The sequence below is a fragment of the Hibiscus syriacus genome, unplaced genomic scaffold (genome assembly GCF_006381635.1).
Source record: "Hibiscus syriacus cultivar Baekdansim isolate YM2019G1 unplaced genomic scaffold, ASM638163v2 tig00110630_pilon, whole genome shotgun sequence".
NCBI lineage: Eukaryota > Viridiplantae > Streptophyta > Magnoliopsida > Malvales > Malvaceae > Hibiscus > Hibiscus syriacus.
The window spans coordinates 1291383-1314869 of record NW_024062805.1 but is presented as its reverse complement, the minus strand read 5'-3'; positions in this window follow the sequence as shown (position 1 = coordinate 1314869).

Below are 23487 nucleotides of genomic sequence, written 5' to 3'. Positions count from 1 at the left end.
TACCACGGTCGTGCCTCTTTTCTTGGGGACGTAATGCACCGGGCTCACCCATAAACTATTGGATATTGGGTAAATAACTCTAGCATTAAGCCACTTGATAATATCCTTGATTACCACCTTCTTCATGAGATGTTTAGCCTTCTTTGTGGATCTATCGAATTGCCATGATATTCTTCCAACAGAATTTTGTGCATGCAAATGGTATGACTTATCCCCTTCAAGTCTGCCATAGTCCAACCTAACGCTTTCTTATGTTGTGACAAAATGGTTAGTAAATTTCGTTCTGGTCAGCCTTCATAATAGAGGAGATAATCACCGGTAATGTTTCATTACTACCCAAGTTAACATATTTAAGATGTTGTGGTAAATTTTTTAGCTCTAAGGTGGGTGCATGTTGTAGTGAGGGCTTAGGAGGAATGCATTCATTGAAATTAATAGGTTCAAAGAACGTAGCTGGTATAGCTAAAAGTAAGCTACACTGTTGTACCTTCAATGGAAATTCCTCAGCCTCCTCTATAGGTTCCTCATTAGTGAGCTTCTCATAATTGTCCAATTGTTTGAAATTGTTATGGAAAAGTTGTTATGTTTCCTCTTCTATCATTGAGTCTGTTTCTAGAATGCTCTGGGATTCTTCAGAATCATCCACATACTTGAGAGAACAAAAAAATTCACGGTCACACATTGATCGGCTACCCTCATAGCAAGTTCACCCTTTTCACAACCAATAAGGATACGACCCGTGGCTAGGAAAAGTCTCCCTAAAATTATGGGTGCATTAGCATCAACCTCAGAATCAAGTATAAGAAAGTCAGCTGAGAATACAAATTTATCCACTCTCATTATAACATCTTTGACTTTTCCGTCAGGCCGAACATAGGAACGGTCTACTAGTTGCAAAATAAATAAGGTGGGTCTTGCATTTCCAATCCTAAGCTTAAAAATATCGACTTGGGCATTAGATTCACACTTGATCCAATGTCATAAAGTTTCTTCCCAACATAGTTGTCTCCTATATAACATGGAATAATGAAACTACCTGGACCTTTTTGCTCTGGTGATAGCTTACTTAATATAGAGAAAAATTATTTTGTCATGAACATTGTCTCATACTTCTCGAATTTATCTTCTTGGTGATAATTTCCTTGAGCAATTTGGCATATGTGGGCCTCTGATCAATGGCCTCCATGAGTGGGACATTGATATAAAGTGATCGAGAATGTCAACAAACTTCTTGAACTACACATCATCATTGTGCTTCTTCACCCTTTAAGGGAAGGGTGGTAATGGTCTGACTTCTTCTACTGAAGGGTTAAAAATAACTTTTGTTGTGGCATTTTTGTTTGCTCGCTTAGTAGGCTCACTGGTTGAACCCTAATCATTATCCTTTCTTCAAGTTTTTCCTCTTGAAATTTTGATTCTGCTTGTACAATCATGGGGGGATTTTCAGGCTTCCTTCCCTTAAACTTGTCTTGCTAGTTGATTTAGGTGCCACTCCTTAGTATGAGGGCACTACATTGCTCATTCCCATGAGGTTTAGTGACTTTAGTGACACTAGGAAAAATGACCTACCTGGCGTTCTTGTAATGTTGAGGTAATTTGGCCAACATGATCCTCCAAAGCTCTCGGAGACGAGCTATAGCTTGGCAACAATGTTCCTTAACTTTGTAGAAACACTCCTTGATTCTTGATAGTTGAATAATACTCTTGCAGCATAGTCCTTTTGTTTGCTATAAATTATTGCATGGTAGCCTCCAACGAGTTGATATTAGATGAAGAGGCGTCCCCCTTGTTAGAATTATGCCATGGCATATTCGTTTGAAAACATTGAGATTCGTTTATATTTTGTTGCTGGGTGGAGTGATTAGCATTAGTGGCTCCTTGATTTCCCCACAAGAACTTGAGATGCTGACGCCAACCTGGGCTACAAGTGTTGGAATAAGGGTTGTTGTTACTTTCGTTGAAATTGCCCATAAAGTTTATGGATTCTTGATTTTCAGTATATTCACTCTCATTGTGATTGACACGACATAAGAAACATGCTGAACTGGCAACCTTCACTTCTTTCACCTCATTGGAATGTTGCAAGTTCTTTTGCATATTTGTGATAGCGGAGAGTTGGGTAGTGACTGAATCCTTAGCATCTAACTTTAATGTCAATGGTACCTTCCTCCATGTTCCAAGCCTTGAAAAGGGAAACTAGTAATCATTGTTTGCAATCCTATCAAGGTTGTCGAATTCCTCTTTAGGTGAGTGTCTAACAAAGTACCATTTGTCGAGGCATCTAGCATCATCCTGGTAGGTTCATTGTCTCTATTGTAAAACATCACAACTTGAGTCCAATATTGAAATCCATGATTAGTACTCTTACGAAGCAATCCCTTATAGCGATCCCAACACTCATACATAGACTCATCATTAGCTTGACAGAAAGATGCTATGTCATTTCTAAGTTGAGTGTGCATGTTCGATGGATTATACCGCAACAAAAAGCTTCTACACAGATCAACCCATGACTCTATCGAGCCAGAATGAACTCTACTCAACGAAGCTCTCATTTGGCCACACAAAGAATATGGAAACAACTTAAGCTTTAACACATCTTCGTGCACACCTTGTTGTCTAAAAGAATCCAAAACATTGAAGAAAGCACAAATATATAACCTGACATCTTAATGAGGCATGCCACTACATTGTCTTATCGAGTTCAACATGTTGAACATGACTAGTTTACACTCAAAGTGGGCTGCCTAAATCTCAGGAGCTACAATCCCTAGATTGAGATCATCTAAAATAGGAGTTAAGTGATATCGAATAGCTCTAGGTCGGGGTATAATTCCAACATTCCGATTTGCCATAACATTTGGATCTACTGGATCTTGCACTCGCGTAACTCCTTGGTTTTGATCGTTGTTCATGGCTCTACTAGGAAGTTGAGCACCTCATCTTTGACGGAATAAATGTTCAATTTCATGTACTAAAGGACGCAAAGGTTCCTCAATAGTTCTTCTGGTCATGCAATGGAAAAACATGAAAAGGAAAAATAAAGAAAACATTAAGTAAAACTGTACTAGAAAAACAAACATGAGTAAAATAAAAATGGTATAACAAAACTGTTAAGCTTCCAATTGTCAATCATCGACAATGGTGCCAAAAACTTGTTGTGTGTTGTGAGTACTATAAATTGGACGTAAATTATGTGCAAGTATTGATCGCTTATAAACGTATATGATAAGGAAAGCAAATTTGTGCAAGTATACACAGTCGAACCAAGTAATAAAGGGTAAGTGAGTTATCGACTCCTCAGGGATTGGTAGGGGTTTTGATATTTCACCACAACTAGAACTATGTGTCATGAGCTAGTCCCTGAATTCTAGTCAAAACATAGAAACAATTAGGAATGGATTGTATGAACAAGTGTCAAAGTGTTACTAAAGCAAGAGAATACTATGAAGTATGGTTGTAGAAAAGTTTGGACGAGGAAAAGAAAATATGCAAAAGTAACAAATAAAAGTAGAAAAAACAAAGAAAATGTTGATTCGAATATATTTAGAATAACCTCACATATTCAGACTTTTCACAGAGCACTTAAGTTGGTCTTGCTATGGGGAGAAATTATTCTATGTCTGGAAGGATTTGTTATGATATGCTTAGATTGCCCGACAGGATTACTGAGTATTCTAAGACGGTTGCTATGGAAAAACTACTCAGCGTTAACTACAACCCTTGGTTTGTACAACCCTTGTTTGATTCGAATATATTTAGAATAACCTCACATATCAGACTTTTCAGAGCACTTAAGTTGGTCTTGCTATGGGGAGAAATTATTCTATGTCTGGAAGGATTTGTTATGATATGCTTAGATTGCCCGACAGGATTACTGAGTATTCTAAGACGGTTGCTATGGAAAAACTACTCAGCGTTAACTACAACCCTTGGTTTGTCAGACTGTTGTTGTAGCAATACCCCTCAGCGTGAACTATAGTCATTGCCTATTCTACTCAAGCGTCTATCTCTTTTAGTCGATTAAAATCCTCTCCTTATCTCTTAGGTAGGTAGGTTAGAACATCACCATCCCAGATATATTCCATTGCTCACGTAGATCTATCTTAATTCTTTCGAATCTAATAATTAATTTATAGAAAAATGGGAATCTCACGAAAGCTCTTACAAGGTCTAAAAGTGTTTCGCCTAGACATCAGGCCATCTCTCGAAAGCTCTTACAATGTCAAGGTAGAATATTAAAACAATGAACAAAACAGACTTAAGCAAAATCATAATGCATCATTCATAAACCATAAAATAATTGTCTCAGCTAAACAAAAACCAACACCAAGTAAAGAAATTCATGGTGTTGCCAAAGTTTTATCCAAGAGTATCATCGTTTAATATAAACCCCAAAATAGATTAAATAAATTAAGAACAAAGGACGAAAAAATCCCAAAATAGGGGGCTCTACAATAAGAGCTCTGACCAACACCAAGCCTGCTCTGACGACCAGCCTCTCTAGAGGCTTGACCGCCACTCCGCTATAGCCTGGCTATGGAGGGTACCAAGGACGGCCAGGTTGGTGAACGATGGAAGGTAAGGTACTGCAGCTGCTTACTCCACCCCTAAGGTAAATTTTATTTTTCCTTGCCTCCTTCTTTTTGGCGGCTATGACTAGGTATTTATAATGGGAATTTTCCTAGGGTTTTATGTAATTAAATATTCCCTAAATACATGTGTTAACTTTTCCATTCTATAGATGGAAAGGCGATTAGATATGGTTAGAATCTTAGGGGCTTGATTGCATGTGAGGTCAGTCATACGACTGACAAGTTACATCAGCAATTCGTTAGATCCGCTTCAGACTTGTAAGATAAATCTTGTCTTGGCAAGAAAAATTTGTTCCTTACTGTCTTCGTCTTCTGTGTTCCACTAGCCCTTGAGAAATATATTGACACGTCTGAAATGTTCCTCATAAGTCAATTCCGGCACACACACAATCCATAAAAGGCCTTTCTCCTCAGCAATATCAGTTAAGCCAAATAAATCTTGCCTAGGCAAAACTTATCCACCACATGCAATTATAACCTAAATGCATCTAAATGTCATGGCATGCAATTACATAGAGGAGTATCCCTTTTATTCCAAAAATTTAAACACTAAGAAGTTCAACTTAAGCTTTGCAATTCTTCAATGTCACGGCATGCAGAAAGTTATTTCCTAAAAATTTACTAAGCACCTTAAGCAGAGAAAGCATACAATCTTGTTTATAAGATTATAAAGAATCAAGCCTAAGGTTGGTTCAATCCTTTGACAGTCATGTAAAATAATTCTGACCAAGGAAATAATATTCTGCTTTCATCATTGGGAATCCTCAATTAATTCCAAACAATAGTCTCAACATACTCATGCCATGACAACAAAAAATTTCAACCAATTATCATCAACTGCTATTGACTAAGTGTGAGACACAACACCTCCCCCAAACTTGAGGAATACATTGTCCTCAATGCATGGAAAATAAGAACAAACTACATTAATCTAAATGCAAAGGGAAAAAATTTACTTTCCTGTGGTGGGGAGGCTTGACTGGACTCACGTGTTTTGCGTCACTTTGGAGGAAGGGGATCTCAAATCTAGTGTCACCCGATGGAATAGAAGAGGGAGATGGCAGAAGGACACGACTATTTATTCGCTTAATGAGACGTCTCGTGCTCGGGGCACTTGCTAGTGATGGCCTTTTCTCAATGTGGATGGCCTCTGCAGGTGTTGCTTGAGACTAGCTTTGGTCATGTTCGGGAACAGGTTTAGTGTAGCGATCCGGGGACTCTTCATATGCTTGTTCGATTGTGGGTTGGTCGGGGATCGGAGTGAAATCATCATCTTCAAAAATTCGGGCGGGATTTCCTATATGTTTTCGAATGAAGGGAAGGAGGAGCTGAGGTATTCGTTTGTCTCATCGTGGTGTTCCTCATGTATAAAAGAGACATATGTGGAAAGCGAAGGTACATCTGCGGGGAACTCAGGGGAATCGTTCTGTGCCGAGGCATGAAATGTATTGCCTCTTGCTGTGTGTTTCAGGATTTCATTAGGAAAGGGCGACAGGTCCTCATTGGTAATCGGGAGCAGCTTTTTGAAGAAGGCATTTAGGTGTGCATCCCTTGCCTTGACATAGCCGAAGAAAGTCTGCATGTGACTTCCAGGCGCTCGATTCTTTCACGGGTCTCTCTCGTAAATGTGACCACAACTGCCATTTTTGCCGTGGCAACTGATTTCAGTCCTCTCTCCAGGCCCTTGGGTGTAGCATTATCATCGAAGCACATGAGTTTTGGCACCTTCTTTTTGGTTATTCCCTCCTTTGACTTGATAAAGTCCTCGAACAGTTTCTCGAGAACATTTTTATTCTTGTACATAGCAGTTATCAAGTTAGGAAAAACAAGGTTACCTCGGTTCCTCTTTGTACAGTCATGTTGCTCGAATATGATCTCCCTAACATCGATTGCTCGCCCATAAATAATCGAGTGCAGCAACATCAACCTCCTCACCAATATAGTTGTGTTGTGGGAGGTCGGCATCAGCTTGCCCTTCAAGAAGTGATTCCATATCATTACAACCGTTTAAGGGCTCTGCGATCTACTAGCTTACGCGTGGGCGCATTTTCTTCGAACTTGGCCCATCCGAAACACATGTCATCCAGGACTCCATCTTATGTTTCTTTATCTGCGTCGGCCAAGAATTTCTTATGTTGATCCTCTACCTTACCGAGCTTAACATAGTAGTTGAGGGCTGATGGAGAGAACTAGATCGATTTCCCTCTCACGTAGATATTATGTTGAGATGGGTCTCATAAATGTGCGTAAAATTTACAGACCATCGCCGACGCTACTGCCTTTGGATGCATATAAAACTTCTCCCACTTATGTTTCCTTACCACGTCTATTACCTCTGGTTCGAAGGGTTCCTCATTCTTTTCTGGAAAAACAAAGTCGTCCTCCAAATATACTTGCCTTGTTGTAGGCTTTTGAATATTGCTTCAGATTCGACAGTTTGGAAAAATTCAAATCCTGAATTTGAAAAGAGTGAATAGAAAAGGTTGAAGAAAAATAAAACAAGGAAACGGTGAGGAGGAAAGAGGGATTGGTGGTTTTTTAGGAAAGTAATGGGTGGTTTATTTGGGGTAAATAGTAAATACAGAAAGGGGAAAATATATGCTATTCATTAGAAGATTTATTGATTTGACGTGAAGTAAGGGAAATATATTTTTCTCTCTTCTCAATTGTTACCAAAACCAATTAGCTTAGGGTTTCTCTTCCTTATATACATGATCTTCAACCATGTGCTGCCACGTGTACCTTATATGCCTAAAAGAAACAAAAGTATCTTAAAAATTTAAACAACGTGCATAATAAAATAACTTAATTTATTTATGTACAAAATTCAAATTTTTTGTTGCCTAGGCAACCAAAATTGTTCAGGAAAGAAAAACAAACTCTTGGACATCGTGAGTTATCGATGTCGGTTTGTCGTCCATGACTGGTTCTCCTTTGTACTCCTTCAATCTTTAACCATTCACCATAAAGGTGGATATATCATCTAGGTTCTCGATTTCTATTGTTTCGTTGCTATGGACTTGTTGTACGATGAATGGTGATGACCATCTAGATTTTAGCTTTCCTGAGAATAGTTTGAGTCGTGAATTATAGAGCAACACTTGTTGTCCAAAATAAAATTTCCTTGGTAAAATTTTCTATCATTCAGTTCTAGTAATCTTCTTTCTTCAGCAAGTTGGGCATCCATGTTCAATTTCTTGATGGCCCAATAAGCTTTATGTTCAAGTTCCACAGGAAAATGGCACTCCTTTCCGTAGACTAGTCTGAATAGGGACATTCCTAGTGGTGTCTTGAATTATGTGGGATAGTCCCATAGGACTTCATCCAGCTTTAACAACTAGTCCTTGCGGTTTGGGTTAATCACCTTCTCGAGGATCTGTTTGATTTATCGATTAGAAACTTTGACCTTCCCATTTGTATGGGGATGATACGCCATGGTAATTCGATGACACACCCCGTATCTTTTCATCACCTTTGCAATTAATTTATTGTCAAAATGTGTGTATTCATCGTTGATAATAGCTCGTTGTGTTCCAAAGTGCGTAAATATATTCTTTTGCAAGAATTTCAGTACGGTCTTGGAGTTGTTCTTGGTTGTTTCCATGGCTTCTACCCATTTGGACACGTAGTCTACTACTAAGAGAATGTATAGGTCACCAAAAGATTAGGGGAAGGGTCCCATAAAGTCAATTCCTCATACATTGAAGAGTTCAACCTCCAAAATGTTTTTCCATGGCATTTCATGTCTCTTCGATATGTTCCCGGTGCGCTGACTTCGATCACATGACTTATAGAATTCTTGTGCGTCTTTGAACAATATGGGCCAATAGAAATCAGATTGAATAACCTTTGCTACATTCATCGTTCCATCGAAGTGTCCTCCGTATGGGGATGAATGGAAATGAAGTAAAGTTTCTTTGTGTTCTTCTTCTGGGGAATATTTTCTGATTATTTGGTTGCCAAATTTCATGAATAGGTATGGTTCATCCCAGTAATAGTGGCGTACATCATGTCTGAATTTTTTTCTGCTCTGGCTAGATAAATCTGAAGGCATAATACCACTAACAAGAAAGTTAATTATGTCAGTGTACCACGACACTGCCGTGAAAAATAAAATTTTCTCGTCAGGGAAATCCTCCTGAATGCCCTTCATGTCATGACAAATGATTTTGTTTTCTAGCCTAGACAAGTGATCTGCTACTTGGTTTTTAGTACCCTTTCTATTCTTTACCTCTAAATCGAACTCATGTAGTAATAATATCATCTAATGAGCCTGGCAGAGTGATCAATATGCACAATGACTTTAGTCTCTATGAGATATAGCCTAACCTTATCGAATACAAATACTATGTCAAGAATTTCTTTTTCAGTTATGATATAGTTCATTTGTGCATCGTTAAGGGTATGGATAGCATAGTAGATAACATGAAAGAATTTACTTTTTCATTGTCTTAGTACCTCCCCAACTGCATAGTCGCTAGCATCGCACATGAGCTCGAAAGGTACGTCCCAGTCCGGTGGAACAACAATTAGCGTCGAGGTAAGTTTTTTCTTCAAATATGTAAAAGTATTTAAATAGTCGTCATTAAACACAAACAGTTGATTTTGTTGAAGCAAAAGACACAAAGGCTTTGAGATTTGAGAAAAATCCTTTTTGAATCACCTATAAAATCCTCCATGTCCAAGGAAACTGCGTATGTCCTTTACATTGGTTGGTGCAGGTAGATTATCGATTACTTCCACCTTAGCTCTATCTACTTCAATACCTTGGCTAGAAATCTTTTGTCCTAACATAATTCCTTCGGTTAATAAAATGACATTTTTCCCAGTTTAGCACCAGGTTGGATTCTTCACATCGCTTCAGTAGTTTGGATAAGTTGTTGAGGCATCGGTTGAAATCATCACCCGAGACGGAGAAGTCGTCCATAAATATTTCCATGCAATCTTCCACCATATCTAAAAAAATGGACATCATACACCTTTGAAAGGTTAATGGAGCATTACATAGTCCAAACGGCATTCTCCTAAATACAGAGGTACCATACGGGCATGTGAAAGTAGTCTTCTCTTGATCCTCCGTTGTTATGGCTATCTGATTGTATCAGAATATCCGTCAAGGAAACAGTAAAATGTTTTTCATCCTAACCTATCGAGCATTTGATCAATGAAATAGAGGGGAAAGTGATCTTTCTTTGTTGCTTTATTGAGCTTCTTGGAATTAATGCATATCCGCCAACCCGTGACTGTTCTAGTAGTTAAAAGCTCATCATTTTAATTCTTAACCACGATTACACCGTCCTTCTTTGGCACACACTGCACCGGACTAGCCCATGAGAAATCAGATATTGGATAAATTACTTCAGCATCCAACCATTTTATGATTTCATTCATCACCACTTTTTTCATGATTAGGTTAAGTTTTCTTTGGGATTCCACAGAATTGCTATGACTATTTTCTAAGATGATTTTTTTCATGGATATGGTACAGTTGATTCCCTTCAAATATGCCAAGGTCCACCTGAGAGCTTTTTTGTGATGCATCAAAACATTTAACAAATTGTTCTCTTGTTCGGAGGTTGGACTAGCAAAAATTATCCACTGTAAACTCTTATTACTACCTAGATAAGCATATTTCAAATGCAATGGCAAAGTTTTAAGTTCCAATTTGGGTGCATGTTGTAATGATGATTTTGGGGGAATAAATTCATTCAAATCCAAGGGTTCAAATTTTATAACTGGTATAGCTTGAAGGAAGCTAGATTGTTCCTCAAATTTATCTTCATAACCTTCTTTCGTTTCATTATCAGGAAATCCATCATTTGCTTCATTCAAAAAACTGTTACTGAGGTAAACGTTTTCAGAATCCTCTTTTAATAATATTTTGCTCGGGACAAAATTGTCGTGTTCCTGCTTCAGAAAAATTTTATCTTGGCACAAAGTGTCTTACTCATATATATATAAAAATTTGCTTTGGCCAAGATTTTATGTTCCATCTTCTTCCATTAATTTCATTTCTCTAATGTATTGGCATTCTTCTAAATCATCAACATACTTCATGGAGTTAAAGACATTTATTATGACGCTTTGATCTCTCACCCTCATCGTGAATTCTCCCTTCTCGCAATCTAATAAGATTCGTCCAGTGGCCAAGAAGGGCCACCTAGGAATGATGGGTGCGTCTTCATCAGCCTCATAGTCTAATATGAGTAAGTCAACTTGAAACAAAAATTTGTCCACTTTTATAATGACATCTTCAATTCTGCCCTCATGACGAACATAAGACCGGTCAACTAACTATAAGATAACAGTGGTTGGGCAAGCATTACACATTTGTAGTTTTAAAAATATGGACTTGTGCATCAAATTTATACTTGACCCTAAGACAACAAGAGCTGATCCCACAAAGTTGTCACCGATCGAACATGGTATCACGAAACTGTGGGGATCTTTTTGCTCTGGCAAAAATTTTCTTAATGCATAGCAGAATTCTTTCGCCGCTACAACATTTTCTATTTTTTCTATCTTCCTCTTCTTCGTGACAATTTCCTTTAGAAATTTAGCATAGAAAGGCATTTGCTCGATGGCTTCAAGCAAGGGCACATTAATATACAACTGGTCCAGGACGTCAACAAATTTCTTAAACTAAATATCGTCATTATGTTTCTTCAACCGTTGAGGAAAGAGCGGTGGAGGTTTGACTTCATCTGTTATAGGTGGTGAGGAGACTTTTTCCCTGGCAATAAATTTCCTACTATCTCTTTGATGAATTTCTGAACCTTCACCCTTTTCCTTCTCCTCAGGCAATCCCTCTAATTCAACAATTTCAGCTTGATCCCTAGTGTGTAGTGCCTTGGCTAGAATTTTCTGTTTGTTTTCCCCCAAACTTGCATTCTGATTAATCTGGGTACCACTCCTCTTGTAAGTACACTAAACTACTCCTTTTCATGATGTTTAATGACCTCAATATCACCAGGGAGACTTCATTGTGGGTGAGAATGTAATGTTCTGGCAATTTGACACACTTGGTTCTCTAATGCTCTCAAGGATGAACTATAGCTTTGCAAAAGAGTTGCTTGGCTTTGTAACAAATTACCTTGGTTCTTAATTGTCAATGAGTGTTCATGAATCAAAGTCTTTGTTGAAGCCATGAAATCTTTTGTTAAGGCCATAAATTCTTACAATGAAGCTTTCAAGGAGATAAAATTAGAATTTGTATTATAAGAAGAAGTTGTACCTTTATTATGTTGCCAGGGTATCTGCTGTGCTGATGTTATTGATTTTCCGAACTATTCTGCTATGGCCTATTATAATTGTCTGCATGATTGTTGTTGTTAGCTCCTTGATTACCCCATGAAAAATTTGGATGTTGTCACCACCCATGATTGTATGTATTAGAATAGGGGTTTTTGTTGCTTCTGTTGTAGTTACCCAAAAAATTGATGGACTCTTGGTTTTATGAACATTCACTTTCATAACGGTTGTCGCATCAAAGAATGCACGTGGCACTAGTTGCCTTGATTTTTCTCACCTCATTAAGACGCTGTAAATTTTTCAACATATTAGTTATGGCAGAAAGTTGAGCAGAGACTGAATCCTTACCCTTAATTTCGTATACTCCATATACTTTACTACCGGTTACCATCCTTGTAGTCGGGAATTGATAGTCATTATTCGATGTCTTGTGGAGGATATCGAAGGCTTCCTCGGGTGATTTATCAAGCAAAGTGTCATTTGCAGAGGCATCCAACATTATTCGAGTAGGTGCATTAACTCCATTATAAAAATCACAACTTCAGTCCAATCGTGGAATCTATGGTTCGCGCACTTACGAAGAAAACTTTTATATCTGTCCTAAGATTCGCACAAGGATTCATCGTTGCCTTGATGAAAACTTGCAATTTCATTACGTAGTTGTGTATTCATATTGGGAGGGTTGTATCGAAGTAAAAAAACTTTTACATAAATCTGCCCAAGGTTCAATTGAGCCTGAAGGTACTCCACTGAGCAAAGCTCTTGCTCTGTTGAGTAGGGAATAAGGGAAAAGTTTAAGCTTCAGCACATCTTCATGCACTCCTTGTTGCATCACCAGTTTGAGTTCAAAATGGGTTGTATGTATTTAAGGTGCCACAATGTCTGGATTGAGATCTTCAAGAATCTGATTCAAGTGGTCTCGTATTCCTCTTGGTTTTGTCACTTCTCTAGGAAGATTATTTGCCTCTACGTCAGGATCTACATGATCTCCCATATTGTTGTCGCCTTGATACCGTGGTCTATTCATATACTCTCTGGCTCGTTGATTACGTCGCCTTTGTCTGAATGATTGTTCGATCTCAGGGCCGAATGGTTCTAGTGGTCTACCAGCAGATCTCAGGGTCATGCAACGATAAAAACCTTCAAAGGAAAATAAAAATAAAATAAAATAAATAAACAAGTTAAACTAACTAAGTAAAATAAAAAATTGTTATGGAAAAAATTATCAATATTCTGTCAAATGCCAATACCAGGAAGCGGCGCCAAAAACTTGATCACTTGTAAACGTATATGATAAGGCAAGCAAATATGTGCAAGTATACACAGTCGGATCAAGTAATAAAGGGTAAATGAGTTATCCTCTCCTCAGGGATTGGTAGGGGTTTCGATATTTCGCCACAACTAGTACTAGTTGTCACGAGCTAGTCCCTGAATTCTTGTCAAAACAGAGACACAATTAGGAAAGGGTTATATGAACATGTGTTAAAGCGTTACTAAAGCAAGAGAAATATTGTGAAGTATGGTTGCAGAAAAGTTTGGTCGATGCAAAGAAAATATGCAAAAGTAACAAATAAAAATAGACAAAACAAAGAAGCACGTTGATTCGAATATATTCAGAATAACCTCACATATTTAGACTTTTCACAGAGCACTTATGTTGGTCTTGCTATGGGGAGAAATTATTCTAAGTTTGGAAGGATTTGTTATGATATGCTTAGACTGCCCAACAAGATTACTAAGTATTCTAAGACGGTTGCTATGGCAGTACACCTTAGCGTTAACTACAACCCTTGGTTTGTCAGACTGTTATTGTAGCAATACCCCTCAGCGTGAACTATAGTCGTTGTCTATCATACTCAAGCGTCTATCCCTTTTAGTGATTGAAACCCTCTCCTTATCTCTAAGGTAGGTAGGTTAGAACATCACCATCCTGGATCAACTCCATTGTTCACGTAGATCTATCTTAATTCTCTCGAATCTAAGAATCAATTTCTAGAAAAACGGTAATCTCTCAAAAGCTCTTATAAGGTATAGAAGTGTTTTACCTAGGCATCAGGCCATTTCTCGAAATCTCTTACAAGGTCTAGAAGTGTTTCGCCTAGGCATGAGGCCATCTCTTGAAATATCTTACAATGTCAAGGTAGAATATTAAAACAATGAACAAAACGAACTTAAGCAAAATCATAATGCATCATTCATAAACCATAAAATAATTATCTCAGAAAAACAAAAACCAACACCAAGTAAAACAATTCATGGTGTTGCCAAAGTGTCATCCAAAAGCATCGTTGTTTAATAAAAACCCCAAAATAGATTAAAAAAATTAAGAACAAAGGAATAATGACTCCTAAAACAGGGGGCTCTGTCGTCACAGCTGTGACCAGCATCACGCCTGCTCTGGCGGCCAACCTCTCTCGAGGCCTGACTGTCTCTCTGCTATAGCCTGGCTATGGATGGCACTAAGGATGGTTGGGTTACAGAACGGTGGAAGGTAAGGTACTATAGCTGCTTACTCCACACCTAAGGTAAATTTTCTTCTTCCTTGTATCCTACTTTTTGGTGGCTGTGACTGGTATTTATAATGGGAATTTTACTAGGGTTTTGTGTAATTAAATATTCCATAAATACTTGTGTTAACTTGTCCATGCTATAGATGGAAAAGCGGCTTGATATGGTCAGAATCTTGGGGACTTGATTGTACGTGAGGTCAGTCATATAGTTGGTAGGTGACATCAGCAATTCCTCAGAACCGCTTCAGACTTGCAAGATAAATCTTGCCTTGGCAAGAAAAATCTATTTCTCAGTGTCTTCGTCTTTTGTGTTCCATTGGCCCTTGCAAAATATATTGTAACTGTTGAAATGTTCCTCCTATGTCAATTCCTGCACACACAACCCACAAAAGCCCTTTCTCCTCAGCATCATCAGTTAAGCCAAATAAATCTTGCCTAGGCAAAAATTATCCACCACATACAATTATAACCTAAATGCAACTAAATGCAACTAATATGCTATGACAACAATGTTTAGACAAACAATAACGTAAGTAAAAGTACTAAAAATATAGTCTTTTTATGGAGTTATCAGGTATACACAATCGCACAAGTAATAAAGAGTGAGTGACTATCATTCCCATGAGGATTGGAGGAAATTGTAAGTTAAGTTAAAGCACAAATACTAATTAATCTAAGTGTAGTTAGTGTGGTGGTATGCACAAATGACAATGTAATGGCAAAATGGAATGTGCGAGGAAGGGGTGTAATGGTATCGTTGAAATGTTATGGGAACGTGGTAGATGGAAACGTCATGACAATTGAAGATATGTTTGAAATATAAACAACTGAAAATGTCAATGTAAAATGAGTTGAGATTTTAGAAATAAGTAGACTTAATAATTCTCACAAGAGAATGTACCATGAAAATGAATGTTGGGGTTACTAAGGAATCCTAATCCTTATCCTTTATAATGGTCTAAACATCTATAGTTCACTTGCTCAACAGAGTTCACCAAAAGTGCTCATATGTTATCTCTAGTGATAGAACCTGACAGAAAAGAATGCCACGGCAAATCCTCTCGGCCCAAGTAGCAACATCTAACTTATTAAATAAGCTCTACTCCTATTAGTCGTTGAAATCCTACCTTATTTTATTCGAACACTAAGTTAGATTAGGCTTTAGTTATTATCTAAAACCCATTGTTCATGTTGATCTTCCCCTAGTTTCTCTCGAACACTAAGGATATTTAACTTAGTTCCTCTAAAACAATAAGTAATATACTTAAGAAATTGTCACTCTCATGCATCCAACAATCTTAAATAATTCAAAACAATGAACAAAACAATTGATAAACATAAGAGTGTTAACTATTCATTAAATAAAATACTTAATCATCCTTAGAGGCATGTATACTCATAAATTTTTACTGACTCTGACCTGCGGGGCCTAAGATAATCTAAACTTGACTCTTTGATACCACTAAATGTAACACCCTAGACTTGTACAACAGACAATCGACTTAATTGAATGCCACACAGAACCACCAAAGTGGTTAACCAATATTTTTCTTTAATTTTTAAATCTAAAATGATCATTCATAAATACGCATGCCAAGAGAAATCAACCATAATTTAATAAAATAGTTTACGTCTGAAGCTCCCAAAAATAATCATTCAAATCATACATACCATCATTTAAAATAAGTTACGACTTGATATATACAGAACGAGTTTACAAATATAAATTACATCTAAAGATAAACTTGAGACGTATTTTGCATGAATCTGATCCGAATCACTTCTGGAAAAAGGGTTCTCTGACTGCTCCTCGGCTAACCTGCGTAAGAAAAAAAAATCCAAATGATGAGCTAAAAAGCCCAGTGTCACACTAACAACTAAGTCATACTAAAAGTGTTCATGTCTTTCTCAAGTTAACTGGTAAGCTGCAATAGAGAGTATACTTGTATAATGCACTCTTTACTCTATCGTAGACATCAAGGTGTGGATGAGGGTTTTGTATCTCAGAGCTCACGTACCCCTCTAGTCTACCAACAATTAGGCCCAAAATCTCTACAACGGATACAACACCCTCGACTAATCCACCCCCCGTGAGTGTTAGTCCTCGACCCTAGTTAGTTGATTTAAAGTGCCTCACACACTACCTAAGGATATCCAGACTCATTCTATACTTCAAATGAAAAATCTTACTAAATGAACTCGGGTGTCCTGATCATTTCCCGAGCAATAATCAAGGTGAGTTTTATTTCCCCTAATTGATCTTGTTTCTAAATGTAATTAAGCATCATTAATGTTCTCACTTGTAGTCTTATTTGATGATATATTGAAGTGTTGGGGTACCTTGAGTCAAATCCATTAAAAATTGGACTTTCTTACCCAAACCTGACTGTTGGTATCGATATTGAATTCAGTATTGATACTCATGACAATAGTTTTGATAATTTATTTAAGTATCGATACTAAATAGACTACTGAAATTGGGTCTCGATACCACTCTTGGGAGTCTCGAGACTATGACCCCGGTATCGATACTCTTCAATGAGTATCGATACCACTGCCAATAAAAATTAAGAACAGTCTCAATATTAGCCCTCCAGTATCGATACCCAATTTGTAGAGTGCGCCATTTAAGCATAAAAAACTATATATTCCTATCCCAAACACCCTAAAGAGGTCTCCAATCATTATTAATGTTTTATGTATGAAATAAGGATCATAAAGAAGGCTTTATAACATACTTAAACCTCATAAAATTAATTATACCATAATCATACTCAACATGCTTTAATCTCAACCGTTATGTTATCTTATACATCTAATGACTCACTAAAAGTATAGAAGAGTTGTGAATGTGTTACCTTGCTTCTTTTATGGCTAAAACTCTCTTAATCAACAAAGGTTCAATTTATATTTTCCTCTAGCTTGAGAGGTTTCTCCTACCTCATTCACTAAACAAAGGTGAGAAAAGGGATTACTAATCCATCTAGGGGTTGGATACAATCTAAATAAACTCCCTATAACCCAAATCCACTCAAAACATAGCTAAAATCAATAGATTCCCATTAACCTCTCAAAACCCATTTTTGTTTCTATGCTTAAAAACTTGTGAAATTGAGCTCAAAATGAAGCTAAAAGGATGAATCTTACCTTAGATTGACCCAACTAGGCTTGAATTTATTTGAGTTTCTCACTTTAGGAACGAAGAATAAGAGAGAAACATTAGAAGGTGGGAAGAGTATTTGGTGAGCTAAGTGAGGGGGTGGTTCACATAAAAATCATATTATAGGGAGGGGATTTTCATCTTTCAAAATAAAAAGATAAAATTTACACTTTTATTCCCTCGATTTTCTATTTTATAAAACACTCATCCCTCAATAGAAAGCTCTTGAGCCCAAACTCTAGCCCATAAACACTAAACTTGGTCTAACTATTCTAATGGGTCACTTGGCTCAACTTTATGGGTCTCGTGTTGATAGAGGTTATAACTATAAATCCTTTAAGTGGATTCAATTCTCCAACTTTAGCTATCTCAGTTATGAAGGTCGAAAAGATGGTTCGAAAGGTATATGAATCATTTCTAACATACATGATTAAATCCTGTAAGCTTGATTCTAATATTGATTCTATTCTTATAGTTCAGGATTTTACATATGTATTTCTTGATAAATTACAAGGATTACCACATGAGAGACTAGTTGATTTTGGTATTGATTTGCAACAAGGAACTTATTTTATTTCCATTTCTCCTTATCGTGTAGCCCAATGGAATTAAAAGAGTTAAAAGCTCAACTTCAAGAGTTGTTTGATCAAGGATTTATATGACCTAGTGCATTGCCTTAAAGGTGCTTCAATATTATTTGTAAAAAAGAATGATGAATTTATGAGATTATGTACCGATTATCGTTTATTGAATAAGTTGACTATTAAGAATAAGTATATTCTTTCAAGGATAAATGACATGTTTGATGAATTAAGGAGGGTCGTAGAGTTTTCTTAGATAAACCTTTGTTTTCGTTATTATAAAATGAAATTTAAGGATTCTAACACTCCAAAGACTAACTTTAGGGCATGTTATGGTCATTATGAATTCCTGATGGCTTCATTTGGACTCACTAGTTCTTCAATCACATTCATGGTTCTTATAAATTGAGTATTGCAACCCTATATAGATAAATTCATAGTGTTCATTGATGATATCATTATCTACTCCAGGTTTAAGGGTGATAATGATTGACATCTCCAAATACTTCTTCAAAATCTTAGATAGAATAAATTGTACGCCAAACTCAGTATATGTGAGTTTTGGCTATTGAAGGTCTCATTATTTCTTCGAAGAGGATTCAATTTGACCTTAAAATGATTCAAGTACCTCTAAAGAATGCTACAAAGGTTCAAAGTTTCTTAGATTTAGTTGGCTACTGTGTAACACCCCCAACCCATACCCAACCTAGATACGAGTCTGAGGTATCACATTGACTTTTCAAAACATTTACTTTTACAAAAGAATGAAGAATTTCAAATTATTTAAAAATAATTAGTTTAAAAAACATATCAGGACATATAAAATTCCATTCTCTGAATTACATGCCAAATATATTCATTAAAACAAAATACATATTATTCATTTCTTTTCTGATCTGACCTTCGGTAAGGAGAAACTGACATGTCTCGCTCCTCTCTGCCCCTTAATCTTCTCGGAACCTACGTATGAAACACTCACACACTAAGTCGATGACTTAGTGAGGCATAAATAAACTTAAATATAGCATCTAAATATCATTTCCCACTATGCACACTTTATGTAATCATATTAATTATAAAATACATTATGCATCAAACATAAATACATACATATGCATAATATCCCATTATCCTTATTACTATTCTTATTATTATTAGCATTATTTTCATTCTTATTTATTAGTCATATGCTCTTGTATATATCATTCTTAACCACACCATATACACATCATCATATCACATATATCATTCCACAAAGAAACAAACATATAATCATACCAAATTTATTTATATTATCTTTTATTAGCCCATGTACACATGTGAGAACTAAAGATATGTGAGTACATTGAGGTTGTACACATATGTTGTCACCACAACTCGTATAATTCCCACTTAGTGGCATATGAAATTTTTCCCAAATGACCACATATCACATCTATGTCCCGAAGGACCACTCCTTAAGAACCATATACATATTCCAATAGACCAAATAAGTGTATTGAAGTACCCCATATATGTTCCAAAAGATTACATATATGTCCCGAAGGACAACGTAGAACCTCGACTCTTAGCATGCCAACTATACCTCTAGCTCTCATGTCACATAACATGGGCATTATCTTTATACTTGTCACATATTCACTTATTCATATCACATAGACGTGTAATTTCATAATTCCTTATCACATAGCTCATGTAGCACATATAGCTCATATTCTTTCTCATATGTTCATGTAGGTCATATCATATGGCTCATATCATATTCTCATGTATCACATATATCTTGTCACATGACTTATATCATGTGATCATCTATTCATATAGCTTGTATTTCATATTCATATAATTCTTTATATCTATTTTGTCATATATGTATCATATTATATAGCTTCATTACATTAACATATATTTACACAGATCATATAACATATACAATAACATATAACACATACACTCATATTCAAGTACTCAGTCACACACAACAATCATATCAACACTTGCCTATATTCATGAATTCTTGCATTATAATATAGGAAATAGACTCACGCAAGTCTTATTTCCCTTAAATATCATATATACACTAGTATGCACTCACCTGGCCTCACTAGTCAATATCGATCTCTTAGTTTTTTCCTCGATGACTATTACTTATCAACTTGTCCGGATTTTGCTCTCGATCGATATCTACACAATCATACATATTATATACATATCAGCATTCCAAATATCATAATTCGATCCTTAATTTTTTAGACCAAAAGAAATGCTTAATTCCATTTTCTACTTGGAGTAGTATCGGTACCCTCTGTAGGGCATCAATACTTCCCTAGTTGTGGTATCGATATTAAGCCTGGTATCAATACCCATTTTGTATTTGAAATCTTTGTTTCAAAAATTGGTACCAATATTGACCTTATGGTATCGATACTCTTAGTATCGATACTACCCTCCAGGTATCGATACCCCATGAATGCCTTAGTCAAATTCAAGCTTATAGTATCATTATTGTTCAACCAATATCGATGCCCTTATACCCATTATCATTATTTTACTCTTGAAGTATCGATACTTGATGAAGCAGTATCGATACTCATAGCCCAGAATTCACTTTTTAAACCTGAAAATTTACCCATATCAGCTCAATTCCTTCATGTTACATTCCCTTTCATACTCTTAACTCAAGTACACATACTCTTAACTCAAGTACACATACTCAAACCAATTTCTATTCATCTAACACATCCTTATCTTCAAAATCCCATCCTATATATTAAAATCAAGAATCCTACCAATTTTTCAACATGTTCTAATCTCAATTCTAACACTTCATATTTCTTAATTTAGCTGGTGACAAGTCAATTTTCACTTCAAAACTTATTTATCAACTCTTTCTCAATAAGTCCCTTAAAAACTCTTTATCTTCAATCTTATATAACTTAGTCATCTTTGGGTTTTAAGTCACCTTAAGTATTCCCTAAGCTTTCTTGATCCCCCAATAATCAAAACCCATCATAAAATTAAGGAATAATCAACTTGTAAGAAACTCACCTTTAATTGATCTTACGGGAGGAAGAAGAAGCAGAACCCAACTCTCCAGACATTTCTTTTCCTTTATCCCCTCTCATTTCCACGTGGTTATATCCTTTATAAAGGAAAAAAAATAAAAATATTCCTTTCAAAAGACCAATTTACCCTTACTTCATCAAATATTTACTAAACAATCCTTCACAAAATTTTCTTAAATAAGTCCCTGAACTTTTCAATATTTTGAAATAATACCTCAAAGATTCAAAACTTCCATTTGGTCACTAGCCCTGATTTTGGGATGTTACATACTATAGGAGGTTCATAAAAGAATTCCCTATAATAGAAATGCTTCTCACTTATTTTTTTTTCAAAGATAAGTAGTTCATTTGGTTTTTGAAGCAACAAGAGAATTTTGATCAACTCAAGTATATATTAAAAAATACTTCAGTCCTAACCCAAGAAAAGTTAGGTAAGGATTACATCATATACAATGGTTCTTACTATAATAATTTAGGTTGCGTTTTGAAGCAAGAAGGAAAAGTGATAGCTTATGCCTTTTGTAAGTTGAAGCCTTATAAGTTGAATAATCTGTTGCACAACTTGCAGCTTACAATAGTCGGGTTTTCTTTAAAGATTTAGAGACTATTTGTATAATGCGATATGTCACTTGTTCAAAGACCATAAGAGTCTTAGGTACATTATGACTCAGAAAGAATTGAACCTTCATCAGAGGAAAAGGATAAAGCTTCTGAAAGACTATAATATTGTAATCGGTTATCACACAATAAATGATGATGTTATGGCCGATGCACTCAATCATAAATCCATATATGGTAAGTATTGAACTCTTATGTTATAAGAATTCTATAGTAGATAGAATCCAATGACTAAAACTTGAAACCCTTATTCTAACCTTGAGAGTTATAAAAGCTCAAATTTCTGCCTAGAGTAATGGAAGTTTGTTAGTAGAGCTCAAAGTTCATTCCACATTCCTTAAGAGGATTAAGGAACTTCACTCGAGTGATCGAAATCTTTAGGCTATTTGTGAGTAGATTATATATGTGTCTGCGTTTTGTGAGTACTAAATATGGACGCGAAATATGTGAAAGTATACACAATTGAACAAGTAATACAGTGATGAGTGAATATCGTATCCACAGGGATTAAGAGATCTTGAGTAAAGTTTATGCACTATTCTAAAGTAACTAACTATAGCTAATGGTATTCACAAATGAGAATGTTGTGGCAGAATGAAATGGATGTTGGTGGGAATGGAATGATGGTGTAATGTAATGCGGCAGCAAATGGAGATGTCTTGGCAAAATGGATAGAAATGTCTTGGCAAAAGTAAATTTAGTGTAGTAAAATCAATTGAAAATTTAAAGGCAAAACAAAATATAAACACTGGATTTAAATAAACTGACTTCAAAATCCTCACACAACAAGCTACGAATGATAGGAGTCACTTAGGGAACCTAAGTCTATCTTTTCAAGATTGTCTTACTTCTATGCCTTACTTGCCCGACAGAGTTTACTAAGGGTTGCCTATGTTATCTCTAGTCAAGGGACTCGACAGGTTCAAGATGCCATGGCAAAACCTATTGGAGTTAGCAAGTGCAGGGATCCTATTCATTTAGATAACAGAATATGTCACGACAATGCCACTTAGCGACATCACTAGTATCTAACCTATCGACCGACCACTACTCTTTTTAGTCGATTGAAATCTGAGCCTTATGTCTAAGGTTAGATTAGGCCTAGTTACAATCTAGAACCCCTTGCTTATGTGCATCCTCCCTAGTTTCTCTCGAACACTAAAGACATGCTACTTAGTCATTATCTCAAACACTAAGCAATCTCCTAAGGAATGGCTACTCTCATAGCTCCTATAACCTTAAGGCATTAAACATCATAAACAAAACAAATAACAACATATAAAAACAACCATCCATTAAAATAAAACTTAAATATCCATAAGGAACTCCCACCAAATAAGACTAGTTCATGGTGGGGTTCAAATATTCCAAGAAACAAGGCATGAAATTAATCCGTTCCATACAACCTAATTAAGATAAAAGAGAGCAAACAACAAAGGAATGGAGGAAAAGCCTTCGACGTGTACTGTCGGAGCTCTCCCAGGCCACCACAAACTACCCCAGCTCACTAGCTCCTCTCAGACGCCTAGGTCGCCACTCCCTATAGCTTATTAATAGAGGAATACCACGGCAAAAATGATTGACGAAAAAATGAGAGCCCTTTTTCTCTCTGAAATTTAGCTCAAGGTGCCGTGTGTAAAGTCTCCTTTCTTTTGGTGGCTTCATCTCCTATTTATAGGAGGAATAAACCTGGGAATTTATGTTAAA